This window comes from Oxyura jamaicensis, chromosome 1 (assembly GCF_011077185.1).
Source record: "Oxyura jamaicensis isolate SHBP4307 breed ruddy duck chromosome 1, BPBGC_Ojam_1.0, whole genome shotgun sequence".
Classification (NCBI taxonomy): domain Eukaryota; kingdom Metazoa; phylum Chordata; class Aves; order Anseriformes; family Anatidae; genus Oxyura; species Oxyura jamaicensis.
Window position 1 is genome coordinate 154,661,242 of NC_048893.1, and position 17,652 is coordinate 154,678,893.

Genomic DNA, 17,652 nt, shown 5'->3' on the forward strand with positions numbered 1-17,652 from the left:
GGAAGGAAGGAAGGAAGGAAGGAAGGACGGAAGGAAGGAAGGAAGGAAGGAAGGAAGGAAGGAAGGAAGGAAGGAAGGAAGGAAGGAAGGAAGGAAGGAAGGAAGGAAGGAAGGAAGGGGGTAAGCAGGAAGGGAGGGAGGGAGGGAAGGAAGGAAAAGAATAATATAAACTTAAAATTGAGGATAATACTCAGAGCAGCAATGTTCATACAATTACAATAAAAATGAAAACAGCTTATGTGTAAATGCTTTTAGTTCTGTTCTAAACTCAGCTCTTCTTCTAAACTACTGAAAAATCATGCAAAAAACGTTTTCGTTTTTTTGTTTCCAGGACAATTTTCTTACATCACCTTGTGCTGCATAGTGACATTTTAAAGAGAAATCAAAGAAGGATGTCAGTTTTCTAATGCAGATATCTTTCTTTTACGTGGTGCAGTAGCTGTGAATTAAACACAAATTTCAGTTGAATAAGAAATGGCAGCCAAGCTTTTTTCTTATACATATAGCAGAAGATATTTGTATCCTCAGCTACTGTTCTAAGTTTTGCCTTCAATTTCAGCTATGCAACCAATAAAAAATGAAATATCTCAAGTCAATATTATTAGGAAATAGTTATCTCTAAACTCACCATAAGCTGAAATGCTACCCTCTTTATTCTAACCAGTCAGATGAGGAATAAACATAATGATATTAAATATAATCTTTTTGTGTTTTTCACTGGATAATAAATGAAATGAAATGAAATGAAATGAAATGAAATGAAAAAATAAAATAAAATAATAAAATAAATCTGTCACTCAGAACTTGTTATAAATTCCTAATAAATACATGGACACCCTTATTTATTTACATCTATTTTGTCACTAATGTGAAAGACACCAAGATTTGTCTCATAATTTTTAGATGTTGGTATAGATCTAGCTCAAGGTTGTTTATTTATTTATTTATTTATTTTAAATCTATATTTGCAAAAAAAAACATAAATGTTTCTTATTTTTTCTTTCTAATCAGCTATTTAAGAAATTGATTTTTATATGTAGTTTTTAAAGGATTTGTAGATCAAGCAGTGAACTGTTTATAATTATTTATTTGTTTCTTAATTAGTTAACTTATTATAGTAAAAGGTTGATCGTATATCCTTTACATTTAAATAAGTATTCTCAAACATTTTTCTCACTCCTCTCTCTCAGAGCTGCTGCATAGTGCTTTTGACTCTTTCTCAAATATCTTATTGCAGAAACACTACCAGTGTTGCTGACTGGCTTACCATTGGGCAGCAGTGGATCCCTTTTGGAACTAGCTGGAACTGGCTGTGTTCTACATGGGGGCAGCCCCTGGTCACTTCTCACAGAGTGCCACCTGGGTCTCCCCTTTGAGCCCCTCCCTTCACTTCTAAAACTTTGCCACATAAACCAAATACAGTATACTAGTTACATTGCCAGATAGTGGTGTCAAACATTGTAATAAGGCATCATCAATTGATATATATAGCTTGATATATATGGAATATATATGGTTTTAAAAAATGTTATTTTCATAATGAAGAATTCTGTGTGAAGGTATCCATCCATTGTTACTGTTGCAAAGTAATAGACATAGTGGCATAAATTCTTCATTAAGAAAATTGTTTGTCTGTTAAAAGTTAAATGAGCTTTAGAGTGAAAATTTTTAGGGAAAGTATACATCATCCTCTAACTCTGGGGATTTGATTTGCATACTATAGCGTATTTGTTGTTAAAGAAATACATATTCTATTCCAAGAAAACTTTAAGGAAAGACTCCTTATGCAGCAAAATTGGTAGTATGAGATTATGTCATATGCTGATATTGCATTAATTTAAGGAAGTGTCAGCACAGGCTTTGGAAGGAAATGTGCATTGGGCAGATTAAATGACTTCTGCTTCTGTGTGGAGAAAGGCAAATAATTTATGGACTGAAACATTTATTATATACTTTAGGTTTTGTGATTTATTTGAATTAAAATAACACCTGAACACATGCAACTTTATACATTTAAATTATATTGTTGAAAATATAAATAATGTTTAATTTGGAAGTTTATGATTCTACCAAGGAATCAGTCTTTCAGAAACAACTACTCAAAGAAATTTCAGTTTTTTATATTCAAATATATCTGAAGACAGATATGTTGGATGTGTGATCCTCAGCAGTGACACATAAAACAAGTTTGTATTAGTGACTTTTTAGTTTTTTCATGCAGAATACATATTAGATTCACAGATGAGTAAAATTGTTCTAAAGAATAAATTCTTTAGAGTAACACATTCTCCTCTATGCTCACCATAGTAACATCTACTTCATAGAGCTGCTGCGTAAACCACTATGTAGTTCAGAAATGAAGCCCAACTAGAACTGGCAAATACGTAGCAAAGCCAGACTTGTGTGAGGTGGCAAGTTGAATTAAGTAATTTTAGTTTTATTTATATACTTCTGATAGTTTCAGACTGTATTTGTCACCTTGTAATATAAAGGTGTCTTCTACCACAAGGATTTTGTGGTAGGATTAAATCCTTAAAACAAGGATTTTGTTTTAACAGTGCAGGCAGTTGTGAAAAAGGAGAAAAACAAAACCCATATATATAATTTCCATTATGACATTTTAATGACACTTTATTAGAATTAGTGAAGTTATTGATGTAACAGAAAGTATGTCATTATGATGTAATTCACTGCAATAGAGAAATAGCTGAGCAACATCTCTAAGAGTATAGTAGCAGGTGACAAGACTAGTACAGCCAACTTAGTATTGCTCTTTTATTTGTCTAAACTGGTTATGACATTGTTAGCCTATTAATCTAGGCATATATGTTTATTCCTCTTCTTATACCTGATAAATATACTTATTCATAGCTCTCCAAATATCTCCAGCTTACACTACATAACTGCAGGTGATGTATTCAGAGAGAATAATGCCTTAAAACTGTAAATATATTTGCTATGAATAGCATTGCCAACATGACCCGAACCCTACTGTCACTAAGTGCTTGATTGAAGTTAGAAACTTTTGACTCCGTGATGTGATTAAGGCTTTGGAGATGTGTTCATGTCAGTTTTCTGTTCTTTACAGTTCACTCCTATACTGAGGCAGCAGACAAAGGTATTGGCAAAGGGATTGACCTGAAGTGAAATGAATTAACAGAAAATGAGAAACTGCAGAACAGAAGTACTTGATGAACAAGGCATGTGAAATGTGATGAACAAGGCATGTGACATAACAGAAGCTCACAGATTAGCAATTAGTTATTTGAAGTTATTTGAAGTCACTAGATCTCACAGGTGATAAAAGGACAAAGTATGTGAGAAAGAAACAAACCTCTGAAATAATTGGAAGGGAGCACAGGGGAACACTGAAGGAGTAGTCTTGTCAAGCCAGCAGTGAGTAGGTAAACTATCAGTAAGACCTGTAAGGCTGAGATGCCCCAAGAAAACAGATCAGAAACAATAAATTTGGGTCTGGCCATAGCAAAACTTGTACAAATGAGGAAAAAAGTCAATAGAGGCATTAGGGAGAGTCATTAGGGCAGAGAAAGAGAAGCAAAAAGGATTACCAAAAATTGAAAAAAGGATAATAAAGTATTCAAATAATGTAACCAGCATTGAATGAAGGCACCTGCTAGGTAAGCCTGTGCTTGATCAACATAGATGGAACAGAACTGTAAATCACATTAGTTTTTCTGACCATACCCTAAGAGTATGAAAACATAAAGAACAAGATTAAGAGAGGCTTATTTTACTGGGTTTTCACAGCTGTATTTCCTCATGTATAGGAGGGTCCTGGGGACACATGGTATTTGAAGACTTCATTGAATTACTACATAGTTGATGTCAGTCAAGAGCAGCCATATCTTTCATGTACAGCTTATGATAGATCAAAGTGTTAACATTCAGTGTTTTTAGCCTAGTTCTAGAGTTAGAAGAAAAAAAAAATTTGAAACATTATGTGAAGATATATGAAGTGAAAGTCTCTAAATCAGAAGCGGATAACTATTGTGAAGGAAAGTCATGAGGTTCACTTAAAGGTACAGTATTTTATATAAAACACGTAATTATTTTATTCAATAATTTTCTCATCGTGATACATCTCATCACTTTCCCATACTAAAGTATGTCTTGACACATTTCCAATTCTAGTGAGTTTTACTCTGTGTATTAACATGATATTTTGCTATCTATATTTTTCAGTTTGTGCAACATATACTTTGAATGAGATGGTAAAAGGCAGGCATATCAGCACCACAATCTTACTCTTAAGGCATTCATAAACTAATAATTTTTGATCATTGTAAGCATAAGTTATGCTGTCAGAAAAAGTTGTCCAGGCTTTGTCTATTATAACCAAGTAATTTTTCACAGTAGATATGTATAAATTGACTGCATTACCTTTTGCTGAGGGTCCATATTTACACCATGTGCAGATCAGGTGTTTTATTTCAGTTAGCTTTGTCTGGTGTCCTAGACTGAAATTCCACATTGTAAATGTTGCTCAAAGTTGTTCACTTATGTATGATCCTACTGGGCATTCAGCTGCACTTGGTGAATACCTAGAGCAAAGCTTCTGGCTTAGTTTTCTCTACATGCAGTCTAGTTCATAACTCCAAAATGTGTTCCATGACCAATGAACAGAGGATGGCAGGATTCATGTCAAAACCACATTTCTACAAACCAAAATGATACAGTGACCTAATAAGGGATTAGACACATGCTTCTTTTACAACTTTTCTAGTCTCATGATCCTGACTCTATAATTTCTGACTTTATGATTAGTGCATTATAAATAGAGGACTCTAGGACTCTTAACTATAATTAGAGGACTCTGTAAGTAGAGAATTTAAAAAGAGAATGTGAAAAGTATTTCCTGCTGTAATACTTTGATTGTTCTGTAGCCACACAGTTAAGGTTACTTTGTCAAAATCTGCACAGGTTAAAGTGATCCTCACTTGAGTGTATCTCTGAACAAATTCCAAGTTCTTAATCAATAAATGCTTTGCATCTACATCAATGAAAGCCATTTCCATTCTTCCAGGACAAGATAGGACATTAGTTCTTCAAACTGATTGCTATTTTAAGCAGATTGCTATTTTAAGCAGTAATTTCAGCTAAGTAAAGTTTACCTGAAATTAATCCTAATGCAAAACAAGTTGATCATGATAACTTAATTTGTATTCTTTTCTTAGGGTGCAATTTTTATTTTTATTTTTTTTTGTATTTTTTTACAAAGTCTTTCTAAGTCTTAATGCTAAATCATAAAAAAAAATTCAAATAAAATGAAAAACAAACAAACAAACAAACAACAACAACAACAAAAAACCAACAAAAAAACACCGTTCATAGTATTCGTGGAACAAGTGTACATTTAGGAGGCTATTGGTAGTCAAAGGTTTTTCACACTAAATAGATTATTCTTTTGTCCTCTGTGGGTTTGTATATGTAAAAATCCATTTAAAATTAGTGATATATTTTACTCATTTTATTAGTAAAAGTTTTTTTTCACACAACTACTGCAACAAAACATAATCTATTCTAGAATTACATTCTATAGAATTTTTTACCAAATTATTAATGGAACTTTTTTTTTTTTTTTTTTTCTAGAATCCTTGGCAATTTGCTAACATTTTCAGTTAATGAAAAGTCCTTCGTTCTAACAGATAGCTAGTACCAAAGAAATAGCATTCCTCTGCTGATAAAAACATTCTTGAAGATCATTGCACCCCTCCTTACTTAATGGTTCAAGCAGTTTAACTTGAAGTGTTTTCATTAACATATCTGTCATTTTAATATTAATTGAAATACCTTATTTGAATGTTCACTTATTTAAAAAACATTAAAATTGACCCAAAGTTTTACACGTCTTTATTTTCTGATGAAATAAACTTTATTATTTCTGATGAAATAAACATTATATATTAGAAATAAACTATTCTCCAAATTCTATATTGATCAAATATTTATTTATGCATTTATTTATTTTTGCTGCAAGGTTTGGGTTTCTTTTTCCCACTTCCCTTCATTATCCTTTTCAATAGTAACTGTGGAAAACAAGAAAAACAAAGAAGTAATGGGAAATGAAGGATAATAAAACAAAAAATATTCATGCAAGATATATTTGTCATTTTTCAACAGATTCATTATCCCCTGCAAGTAGGACCACTTTTAAAATTCATTTTTTATTTATGGACAAAACTATGGAATCAGAAAAGGGGGATACCTTATTTTAAACATGTCTGTTTTAAAGTAAATTTATGTTTTATTATCAGCTTGCTAAGTATTGTCCTGACAATAAGAAAGACATTTTGAAGAAAAGCGATGAATATCATAGTACAATCAAGAGTAATGTGCAAGAACAATGTATGAGGAATAAAGAAACAAGCACAGAAGAGAATGGGAGTATGATAGGCTGCTGTGAAAATATACCAGAAAAGCATACAAAGGGGAAGGGCATCTATGTCTCAGCTGGAACTTCTGAAGATATGTCCTGGAGTAATACACCCTGATTATAGCATTGTATCTATTTGTACTGCTTAAAACAGAAATCCAAAGAAACAAATTATTTCCCATGACTCATCTTTAAAACACACTTCTTGACTGGACTGTCTTCAAAAACAAAAGTACTATTTTGAGTGTGTTGAAAATCTGGCTTTGTAAGGGAGATTTTGTAACAAGCATGTGATTCAATAGAAGTATTATTCTTAAAAAATAGGCTCAAAACCCCATTGTTTTCAGTTCTCACAGTTTCAGTTTTCAGTTAAAAACAGACTTAACTGGTAAACTTAACAATGGTGATTCCTGGATTCCTAGGCTAAGAAACAGATTTACTCAAGAGAAACCCATTCTGAATTTCTGAAGAGTCCACAGTCTGGAAGTAAATATCTCAAATAAAACAAAAATATGAGTGATTGGCCTGGATATCATAGAATCGTAGAATATCTGAATTGGAAGGGACCCACAAGGATAATTGAATCCAATTCCTGGGTCCCCAAAGGACCACCCCCATCCCCCCAAAAATAAAAAATATCAGATAATGTGTTGCCCAAACATTTATTGAACTCCAGCAGGCTGGTGATGTGATCATTTTTCTGGGGAGTCTGTTCTAGTGCCCAACCACCTTCTCAGTGAAAAACCTTTTCCTTGAATCCTTTTCTTGATAGGCAGTAACCTATATACAGTAAGGTTGTATAAGGTGTTCCAGACTTGTTTAATACCTGAAGAGATCTTATAATTTGGATAATATATATATATAAGTTATATTTATATATATTATATATATATATTTATATAATCCTTTCAAACTTTTTGTTTGTTTGTTTTTAAATTTTCTTTACAATAAACTACTATCAAATCTGTTTTTTTGGCAATTTAGTTTAATTAATTTTCATTACTAAGTAACTATATAGAAATTGTTTATGCAGAATAATAAAGTGACTACATATCATGACCATAACAGTAATGTAGAAAAAAAAAAAAAAAAAAAAGGTTCATAAAAATATCATTTCTGAATCCTAATTTCTCTTAGATATCATGTAGCATTTAAGTGATTTTCTAAAACTAAAATTCTGGACATGAGTAATCCATATGCTTAGGAAACTTCCATGAGTTAAACTGAATTTTATAATTAAGTTTCTTACAACATATGGATGCTTTGGTTTGGTCAAAAGCTGAATGTATAACTGTAGCTTAATGGTAAATTCTGCTAGCATGCATTTTATGCACCTAATTCCTCCAACAAATCCCATGTAATGGAAGAAAAATACCCAAGATGGACTTATTCGATATATATAATATTCATGTGGATTTATTCAGTAACTGATGATATCCAGAGGAACAAATTCTTTAGCTGAAGAATATAGTGATTTGTATAAAATTGATTATCATGTACAAAGTACAGATATATATGTATATGAAATTTATATGCCACATGTATTATTTACCAATTTTTACTAAATAAAAAAAATTCATTCTCCAAGAAAAAAAGTTTCAAAGACATACGGGTTCCTACACATTTCAAGTACTATAGACAAGAATTCCTGCAGGGATTTTTGAAGCAAGATCTGAGAAGCTGCTGGACATTTAAAGTGACAGCACTTCAAATGTTGAATGGGAATAAAAAAGGATGATTTTCACTTACATTTGATATTAGCTATATTCCATGTCTGAAAGAGAGGATTTGTTTTTTTAGTTGGTTGGTTGCTTTGATTCCAGTGAAGTAAGTCTTTCCAATGATTTGAAGCTATGAAATACAGGCTTTTGTTTTCAAATACTTGGCAATGAGGACTTATCATAAGTAACATACACGCAGGAACTCTGTTATAATTATGAGCTTGACCTCTCTTAATAACTGTATTTTAGCAAATTTAATTAGGACATAAGAATAAAGTTGTCTGAATGATACGGTTTGGTGTGGCAGCCATAGTATTTATAATGAACCTTATTTCTGAAATGAATGTTCTAAGAAATTAGGATTTAAAAAGTATATATTTACTTGTTTGTTTGTTTCATGTAGGCACTCCTTAGCTCTACTTTAACATCAAGACTAGTGTTTAAAAATTTGCTCTAAAATTATATATATCTAAAATTATATATAATGTGAGAGGTATTATTAAGGTATTATCAAATACCTTGATTATTACTTGACATAACTTGTTATGTGCCCAACATTTTTTATTAGTAAGATTGTTGAAGCTGAATATATCCAGTATACCTGTCAAATATGCTGTCACACATCATCTTACATCCAGGAAAATGAATTTATTCTATGGGGTAGCTGAATAACATATTAGAATAAAAGTGTTAGCAGTAAAAAAGCTTTATATAGTGAGCATAAAGTATAGACAACCATTATTTACAGGAGCCTAAAATGTCAAAAAGGTAAAAGTACAAAGAACAAATTAATCAAACTCTTCCTTATGCTGATGACATTCAAAAAATCACATTTATTGGAAATAGGGAGAATTAAAATATATAAAATGGAATCACAGTAACACTTGAAGCAAATACACTTCTTTTCTTCTGATAGAAAAAGCTTGTAAACTTATGCTATTTGGTGAAAAATGTAGTACTGTAAATACAGCATTGCAGAAACTGACAGTTTTTCATGGATGGGGACTGATTCCATGATGTGCAACTTGGTGTATTTGATTTATGTGGCAAGGGTTTGGTAGCAGGGGGTGCTGCAGGGGTGGCCTCTGTCAGAAGAGACAAGAACCTGCCCCATGTCAGATAAGGGCCAGTTTTATCTGTCTCCAAAAGTGACCTGCTGCTGGCTGGAGCCAATCCATTGAGCTACATTTGTCATGCCTCTGTGAAAGCAGATATAAGAACAGGAAAAAACTGCTGCACAACAGCAGCTAGGAGAGTGAGGAGTGAGAAACAGACCTGCTGACGCCAAAGTGCATGCAGAAGAAGGGCAGGAGGTGCTCTAGGTGCCAGAGTTCCCCTGCAGTCTGTGGAGAGGCCCCTGGTGGAGCAGGCTGTCCCCCTGCGGCCCATGGGTCCCACATGGAGCAGATCTCTACACTGCAGCCCGTGGAGGAGTCCCAAGTGGAGCAGGTGGATGTGGCCTGGAGGAGGCTGTGGCCCATGGAGAGCCCTTGCCAGAGCTGACTCCAGGCCAAACCTGCAGCCTGTGGAGAGGAGCCCATGAAGGAGCAGGTGATCTGGAGCGAGCTGCTACCTGCAGATGACACACAGAGCAGTTTGAGCCTGATGGATGGATCCCATGGTACGGACTGACATTGGAGCAGTTCTTGAAAAGCTTCTGTCTGAGAGAATGAAACAATTACACTAACCTAACTGTGTCCTCTTGCGTTGTGCCATCTCCTCACTACAGGGGAGGTAATATCTCTCCTCAACATTAAATATGCCTGCATCTAGGAGTTTTCTAATATTTGAACCCATTTAATCTAAACACTCTAAATTCTAGTCTTAAACCATACCAGCGATCATATTCCTCAAAAGGGGAGGTGGAGGGGAAGGCATTGATCTGTTCTTTCTGGTGACCAGCAATAGGACCCAAGGACACTGCATTAGGGGTTGTTCAGGCTGAGTATTAGAAAAAGTTTCTTCACTGAGAGGGTGGTTTGAGAGCTGCAAGAGGCTCTCCAGGGAACTGGTCATGGCCCAATTACATTGTACTGTGTTATGCATAGTTATAAGACTATTTTGTCACCAAACTGAGTAAAGAGTACAATTGTATTCACCCTCATCCCTTAACCTTTGAGAAGTCTCACTTTTTTTGGTTAGATGTAGAAGAAGAACCTGTCAGCAGAGATCGGCCTTCAAGGATGGGAATCTGAAATGATGTATTAGGTATACAGCACATTCCTCTGGTTCAATCTGTATTTGCTGTTTCAGATAACAGCAGAAATTAAGGTTCTTCCAATTGAAATTTGTATAATTTTGATTACCAAATTCATGCCCTGAAGCTTAAGAACCTCTCGTATCTTTTTTTTTTTTTTTTTTTTTTTTTTTTTTTTTTCCCATTTTGGTCACTGCAAAATTAAGCAAATAAACTCATAAAATAAAAATGATATATAGGTTAAAATTTGGTACTACATGACCTAAAGGAGAAGGATGGGTTTGTCAATCATATTCTCTTTTAAGCAACACTCTGAAATGCAAGACATATTTTTTACAAGTACCAGAAAATTGTGAGCGGTATTTTTTTTAACTAGTCAAAAATTGTATTTTTTTTTGTTGTTGCTTTGTTTTGTTTTGTTTTGTTTTGTTTTTCAACATTGCTATACAATGTAAACATGTCTTATAAAATTTAATCTGCATTCTACCTCAGAAGTTTTCTTTCTTTTTAGTTCTGAGGAAGATGATAGCTATGATTCCAACATGAGATTTAGCATGACATTGGACATCTCATTGGTACCTTCTCAGTCATCTCACTTGCATCTCCCTACCGTCACCAAGAGAACTACTCAGTATGCTGCAAATGCCACATATAATTATTGATTTAAAACATGAATAATAATAATAATATTGTTAATATAATAATATTGATAATGATGATGATGACGATGAAAATTATAAAAATAATAACAACAAGGTAAAGAGATGAAATTCAGTTACACCATGTAATGATTTCCCTTTGAAACCAAATGAGAAAACAGTCCCCACTACACTTCTCTTTCTTCTGTTTGGCAAACTCTGAAAAATTGTGCAGACATCTGCTTCTGCTTATAGAAAAAAAAATCTGTAAAACTATGTTTAGTCAAAGGGTGTTTTTTTTTTTTTTTTTTTTTTTTTCCCACTTAACTCTATTTATTAACTCATCTGTTGACCTGTGTCCAGAGGCTTCTTTTTATTTATTTTATTTATTTATTTATTTTTGTATTATTCATGCATGAGCCTCAGCTGAATTTTAATGTTTATACACTTTATGAAGAACGTATGTCTCAGCCTGCCAAACTCAAGTGCAGAACTCAATATGAAACAAGACTAAGAGAGGAAGCACAAAGAAAGTACTGATGCAAAAGGGCAATTATTATGTAATTAATTTATTTGGTGAAAAGTTGCATGGACACTTGATAATGGTACTCATACACAAATATTTCCACTGAAATCACTAAAGCATGTTTTGAATAGAGGGGTATTACAAGAGGCAGAAATAATAATAATAATTAAATATATATATATGGGTCAGTAAGCTTCTGATCATGTTCAGATGTATCTACTTTGGGAAGATGGAGAAAATGTGGCAACAAACATATCCTTCTTAAATTGCATAACATACTTTGGTTGATAAATACTCCACTTATTTCTCAGAGGGCCCACAGCTAACAGAATTCAGACAAATCTAGTTTATTAATAATGTGAAATTATTATTACCATTGTGATAACAACAAGGATATTCCAACATCTTCACCTGTTGGATATTCCAACATCTTCACCTTCACATCAGGAATAGCGTAACCAGCAGGATCTGGGAGAGGCCTCACCTCCAGTACTGTGACCAGTTTTGGGCCCCTCACTTCAAGAAAGACATCAAGGCTATGAAGCTGGTGACGGGTCTGGAGCACAAGTCTTATGAGGAACAGCTGAGGGAACTGTAGTTGTTTAGTCTGGAGAAGAGAAGGCTCAGGGGAGACCTTCTCGCTCTCTACCTGAAGGGAAGTGGTAGTGAGATGGGAGTCGGCCTCTTCTCACAGACAACTAACAGTAGGACTAAAGAGAATGGCCTCAAGTTGTGCCAGGGGAGGTTCAGATTGGAAATTAGAGGAACTGTTTTCTCAGAAAGAGTAGCTAGACATTGGAATAGGTTTCCCAGGGCGGTGCTGGAGTCACCGTCCCTGGGGGTGTTTAAGGAAAGGCTAGACCTGGTGCTTAGGGACATGTTTTGGTCAGTGATATTGATCATAAGGGTAATGGTTAAAGGTCTTTTCCAACCTTAGGGATTCTATGATTCAATATTTTTCTATGGTTCAGTGCAAAATTCTTGAACTTACAGTCGTTTCCCTGCAAAACTTATAAATAGATTTATTTATTTATTTGTTTATTTGCTTACTTTGCCCTTGGCCAGCCCTAAATGAGCATCTTACAGTAGAAGAACATCGTGATTGTTTCCAGGAACAAAGCAGATGATTACTTCTGCTACAGAAGTAATGATTACAGCCTTCTGTGAAAATGTGAATTTGGCATGAAATGGAGAAATCAAATTTTGAAGAACCTCTATAGGAAGCTTCTCTCTTTAGAATTAGTGAATAAAATGAGACTAGTCCCAGTCTCTTTTTCTAACATCATCCCAATTTATTTTTCAATAGCTTCAAAAATTTTCTGCAGGCTGAAATGCAGACGCAGTTATCTGGAATGAAAATTTAATTCCAGTTTCTAAAGTATTGGGAGATACAAAACTTTCTGTGAAATACTATTCCGTTCTTTGTTATATATTATCTATAAAATAGATTTTTAAAACAATAGCCAACATAAACTTTTTTTGCCTAGTGAGGAACAGGAAAATACTTATGCTTCTTGAAGAAACTATGGTGACAGCTTTGCACATCATCAAAAACCTTTATTTGAAAGTATAATATAAATGGACTAAAACTGATGATTTTAGAACCAAATGTATCACAGTATTATAGAATTAGATGTTTCTTTCATACTTGACAGACTAGACTAGTAAAGAAGCATGGTGGTTTGTGGCTGAATTGAACATATTTATCTCAACATAAATTGCAATGGACTTCTGAAAGTTATTGGTAAAGATCACAGTTTACTGTTGTTTGACATAGCACAACCTTTTTCTATTAAGTCCGAGAATATAGGGATGAATAAAATGTGTACAATAGAGACAGTAGTTTTCCAGGGATCTCTTCTCTTGAAATGCATACCTGAAAAGAATATTCTTTATTTTTATTTTTATTTTTTTTTTATCTTCTTACATATGTTAGTCTCAATTAAAATCATATTCCATTTCTTGCATATCAATAACATATTTTTTTTTTTTTTTTAAAAGGAAAACGGATAGCAATGAGAGGATGTGAAAGAATACTGTGGAAATAAAATATTTGAGTTATGCATTCCCATAATTAATGAAGTGCAAATGAGCTTTCTTTTTCATCCTATTTCAATAAGAAACAAAAGATTGACAGAAAGTAAAATTCACTGTGAAAAGAAAAAGAATGAAGTTAAATGAAGTTGTACTTCTTCAAAAAGCGACTGTCATGTTAGGAGGGAACCAGGAAGTAAGAACTGTTTGGAGAATCTTGGAGAATCTGCCTAAATGAGAAAAAATCTCTTAGTTTTGATTAATATCTAAGGACTTTTTTTTTTTTTTTTTTTTTTTTTTAAAAGGTGATAAACGATAAACAGTGGTTTAGGTGATGTTGATGTTATTGCAATATCATAGAATCTTAAAATAGAATCATAGAACATCCCGAGTTGGAAGGGATGCAAAAGGATCGTTGAGTCCAACTCCTGGCACCACACAGGTCTACCCAAAAATTCAGACCATATGACTAAGAGCACAGTCAAAACACTTAAACTTTGACAGGCTTGGTGCCATGGGAGCCTTCTTCCAGTGCGCGACAACCTTCTCAGTGCAGAACCTCTTCCTGATATCCAGCCTAAACCTCCCCTGTCACAGCTTGACACCATTCCCTCAGGTCCTATTGCTGGTCATTAAAGAGAATAGATTGATGCCTTCCCCTCCATTCCCCCTCATGAGGAAACTGTGGACAACGATAAGGTCTCCCCTCTCCTAAACTGTGGACAACGATAAGGTCTCTCCTATCTTCCAGGCTGAACAGGCCAAGTGACTTAGCCGCTCCTCATACATCTTCCCCTCTAGGCCCTTCATCTTAGTAGCCCTTCTCTGGACACTCTCCAAAAGTTTCACATCCTTTTTGTATTGTAATGCTCAGAACTGCACACAGTACGTGAGATGAGGCCGCACCAGTGCAAAGTCGAGCAGGACAATCACTTCCCTTGACTGACTATCAATGCCATGCCTGATGCACCCCAGGATACACTTGGCCCTCCTGGCTGCCAGGGCACATTGCTGGTTCATATTCAGCTTGCTGTGAGGCATGACTAATAACATATTTTGTCCCTTGTCTGTTTTTTTTTTTTTTTTTTTTTTTTCCCATGATTTTATTATTTAATGCATATTTGTATATGCATATATACATAATGTTTATTTATTTATTTATCATGGCAAAGACAGATTGTTTTTCTTTTCTTTTAAGTATTTTTCCAAACCCTCAAATTTGACTCACTGAGCTGAGATACTTTGGTTGTCTCATACGTTACAGTGACTCTTATTTTCTCTTGCCTTTAATTCTCAATAGATATGGGTACATTCTTTCCTCTATTTCAAGACAATTCCTGCTAGCATTTTTTTTTTTTTTTTTGTCTACAAAAAGACAGTAGGTAAATAAATTAATCAGAATAAATAAACATATAAACTACCACAGAAATTATTTTAAACAACAGTGATATTTGACCTAAAACATTCTGAAGAATAAGAAAAATTCAGACTACATCAATGTTAGCATAAGCATAAAGTGTTCAAACTGAATTAGACCTCAGAGTACATAACAATGATTCAGCAATATCCTAATAGATGCTTTCTAGTCTAGATTTTGAAAATACCAGCCAACATGTATTACTAATGCCTTCATAGTTCTAACCCTGAAAAAGATTTATTGAACAGTGTGTTCTATTCAGTATTATCACACATTATCAATTTCTTACAAAATGAAAATATCTTCTATATGAACCTCAAAGCTAGAAAATTTGACACCTCCTTCTCAGTCCCTATGTAATTAACATTGCTGTTAGTGCTAACATGGATAAACCAAGAAAATTTGATCAAATTCCAGTTCATTCCAATAAAGGTTTTTAAAATATTTTTTAAAATATCAGTGTCAAAAAAGTGTTTTTTCTTTTCTTCATTAATAGGAATAAAATAAATATTTTGAATTCACTTTACCATAAGAAAGCTGTAGAATTATACATTTGTGGTGAAGCACCTTTTTCAAAATATTTATAAAATGCAAAATTATATGATTTGAAACTATGACATTATAAATTATCTGTTTCTGTCTTAGAAATGTTGCTTTTACACAATAACAAAACTATTATTTTTTTCACTCTTTATTTAAATACATGATTCTGAAATTTTAGTTTGATCCTATACAGGTAGATGCCTTTGGAATACTAGTTTATTTATTTACAATATTGATTCTTCAGAGCTATATTATGTTTTAAGCACTTTAATACAAACACAAGTTTCTTCGAGTTTTGATTTTGATTTCCTGGGAAAACAAACAAACAAACAAACAAAGAACACTGTCCAGATTTTATTGCTGAAAATGTTACACTTTTTATATTCTTTAATATATTATATAATGTCATTAACATTCCTAAAGTACAGCCAGAAAATAAAATCTTAAAATTGGATTTTGCTTTTATACGTTCATGTAAGTAGGAATATAATATTGCTACTGTTCATTTCATATCAAAACAGAAGTGTTTTGTTAAATGGCAATAAAATCACTTTTCTAAATATTCAAAATTGTATGTATTTAATCCCCAAAGCTGCAATATTCTATGTAGGCAAAATCCTATGACTTTTACTGGGGTATTTTGAAGACTATTTATTTAATCTATGAATCTATGAGGATAGGGTTCTTAACAGCAATTATTTTCTGCTTTTGATTTAGAAGAGTGTTATTTGAAAGCCATATGATTAGCTTATAAATAATTTGCTTAGTTGTGTTTGGTTATTTATGAGACTACACTTTAATATTGTTCCTTGGAATCTGAAAATATCTTTATTTCTCACACTAATATCTAATATGACAGAATATTTTCTGTCATGAAAGGTGAGTATAGGACAATGTTAATTCAACCACTGTTGTTCAAGGGCTGAATAACAACAACAAAAACAAATACACATTAGCACAGTGGCTTGTGTGTAAAATCTGTTGTAATTCCTTTAGGAGCAATTTTAATTTGGTTTCAACATTTAGAATTTTGTACCAATTTAATTTCATTTTCATGTGAAAAAAATATTTTTGCGATAGTAAATTCAGAATTTATGTCTCCCTCTGCCCACTGGTATTAATGCAATATAGGGGAAGTAATGTGCTGAATAGTATATTAAAAGTATTCATGAAGGTTACCACAGAATCTAAATCTCTTAATGTGATGAAATTTTTCAATAGTATTCCTTTTGCCTGATTTACATAACTGAGAGCCACGAATAATCATTTCTGTCTTTATGAAATGATACTCTTGTGGCAGATAGTGCAAATAACTTAGTGTATTTTGTCAAGGTCAGTGGAAAATGCAACTGCCATAGTGTTAGTGTAGATTTCATTCTGAGATGCCTTTTGGCATTGGTTCTTGCTGTGAGGGATTCATGCCCACCTGTACTTAATTTCAGTTGCTAATACTGATTTGACAGTTCTTGATCTGTGGGTAATGGGTTGTTCATCATTTTCTTCCCCTTCCCTCCCACTTTCCCTCTCCATTTCCTTCCCTTCCCTTCCCCCCTCCCCCCTTTTTTTTTCTCAGTGCAGCCTTCTACTGCATATCTCATTTAATTGGAACCAGAATATTGCTGTGAGTATTAAAGATATTTTTTTCATGTATTTTACATCTGTTATGTTTGAAATTCTTCTACCTTGTCAACAAGACAAAATTTATTTTTTAAACATCATTTTATTTTAAAATTCTGATTAGACAAAACTAAAACATTGCAGGGTGTTTTCAGTTTTCTAACTCCTCACTGTTAAAGAAATAAAAAAGAAACACCAGAAAGTTCTATTTTTTTTTTTTTCTGATCAAAAAGCAAATTTAATTTAAACTTTTATTTGAGATAATTATGAGGAAGTCAAAACCTTGGAAATATGACCCGTCTCTTAAATATCTATATAACAGTGTGAATTATAATGTCACAAATCTGGCATATCTATCCTCACTCAGATCTTACAGAAACTTTATTTTCAATGTGCATATCACTTCTCATATTTTCATACACTTATTTAACCAGTTTTGGGTCAATTAGTGAACAGTTATAAGTTAAGTGAGTTTAATGATATTTTGTTTGCATGAATAAATCTTTAATAATGATTAATGGAGCTTTAATCAAGTACAATTTGAGACTCAAGTATATATAAAAAA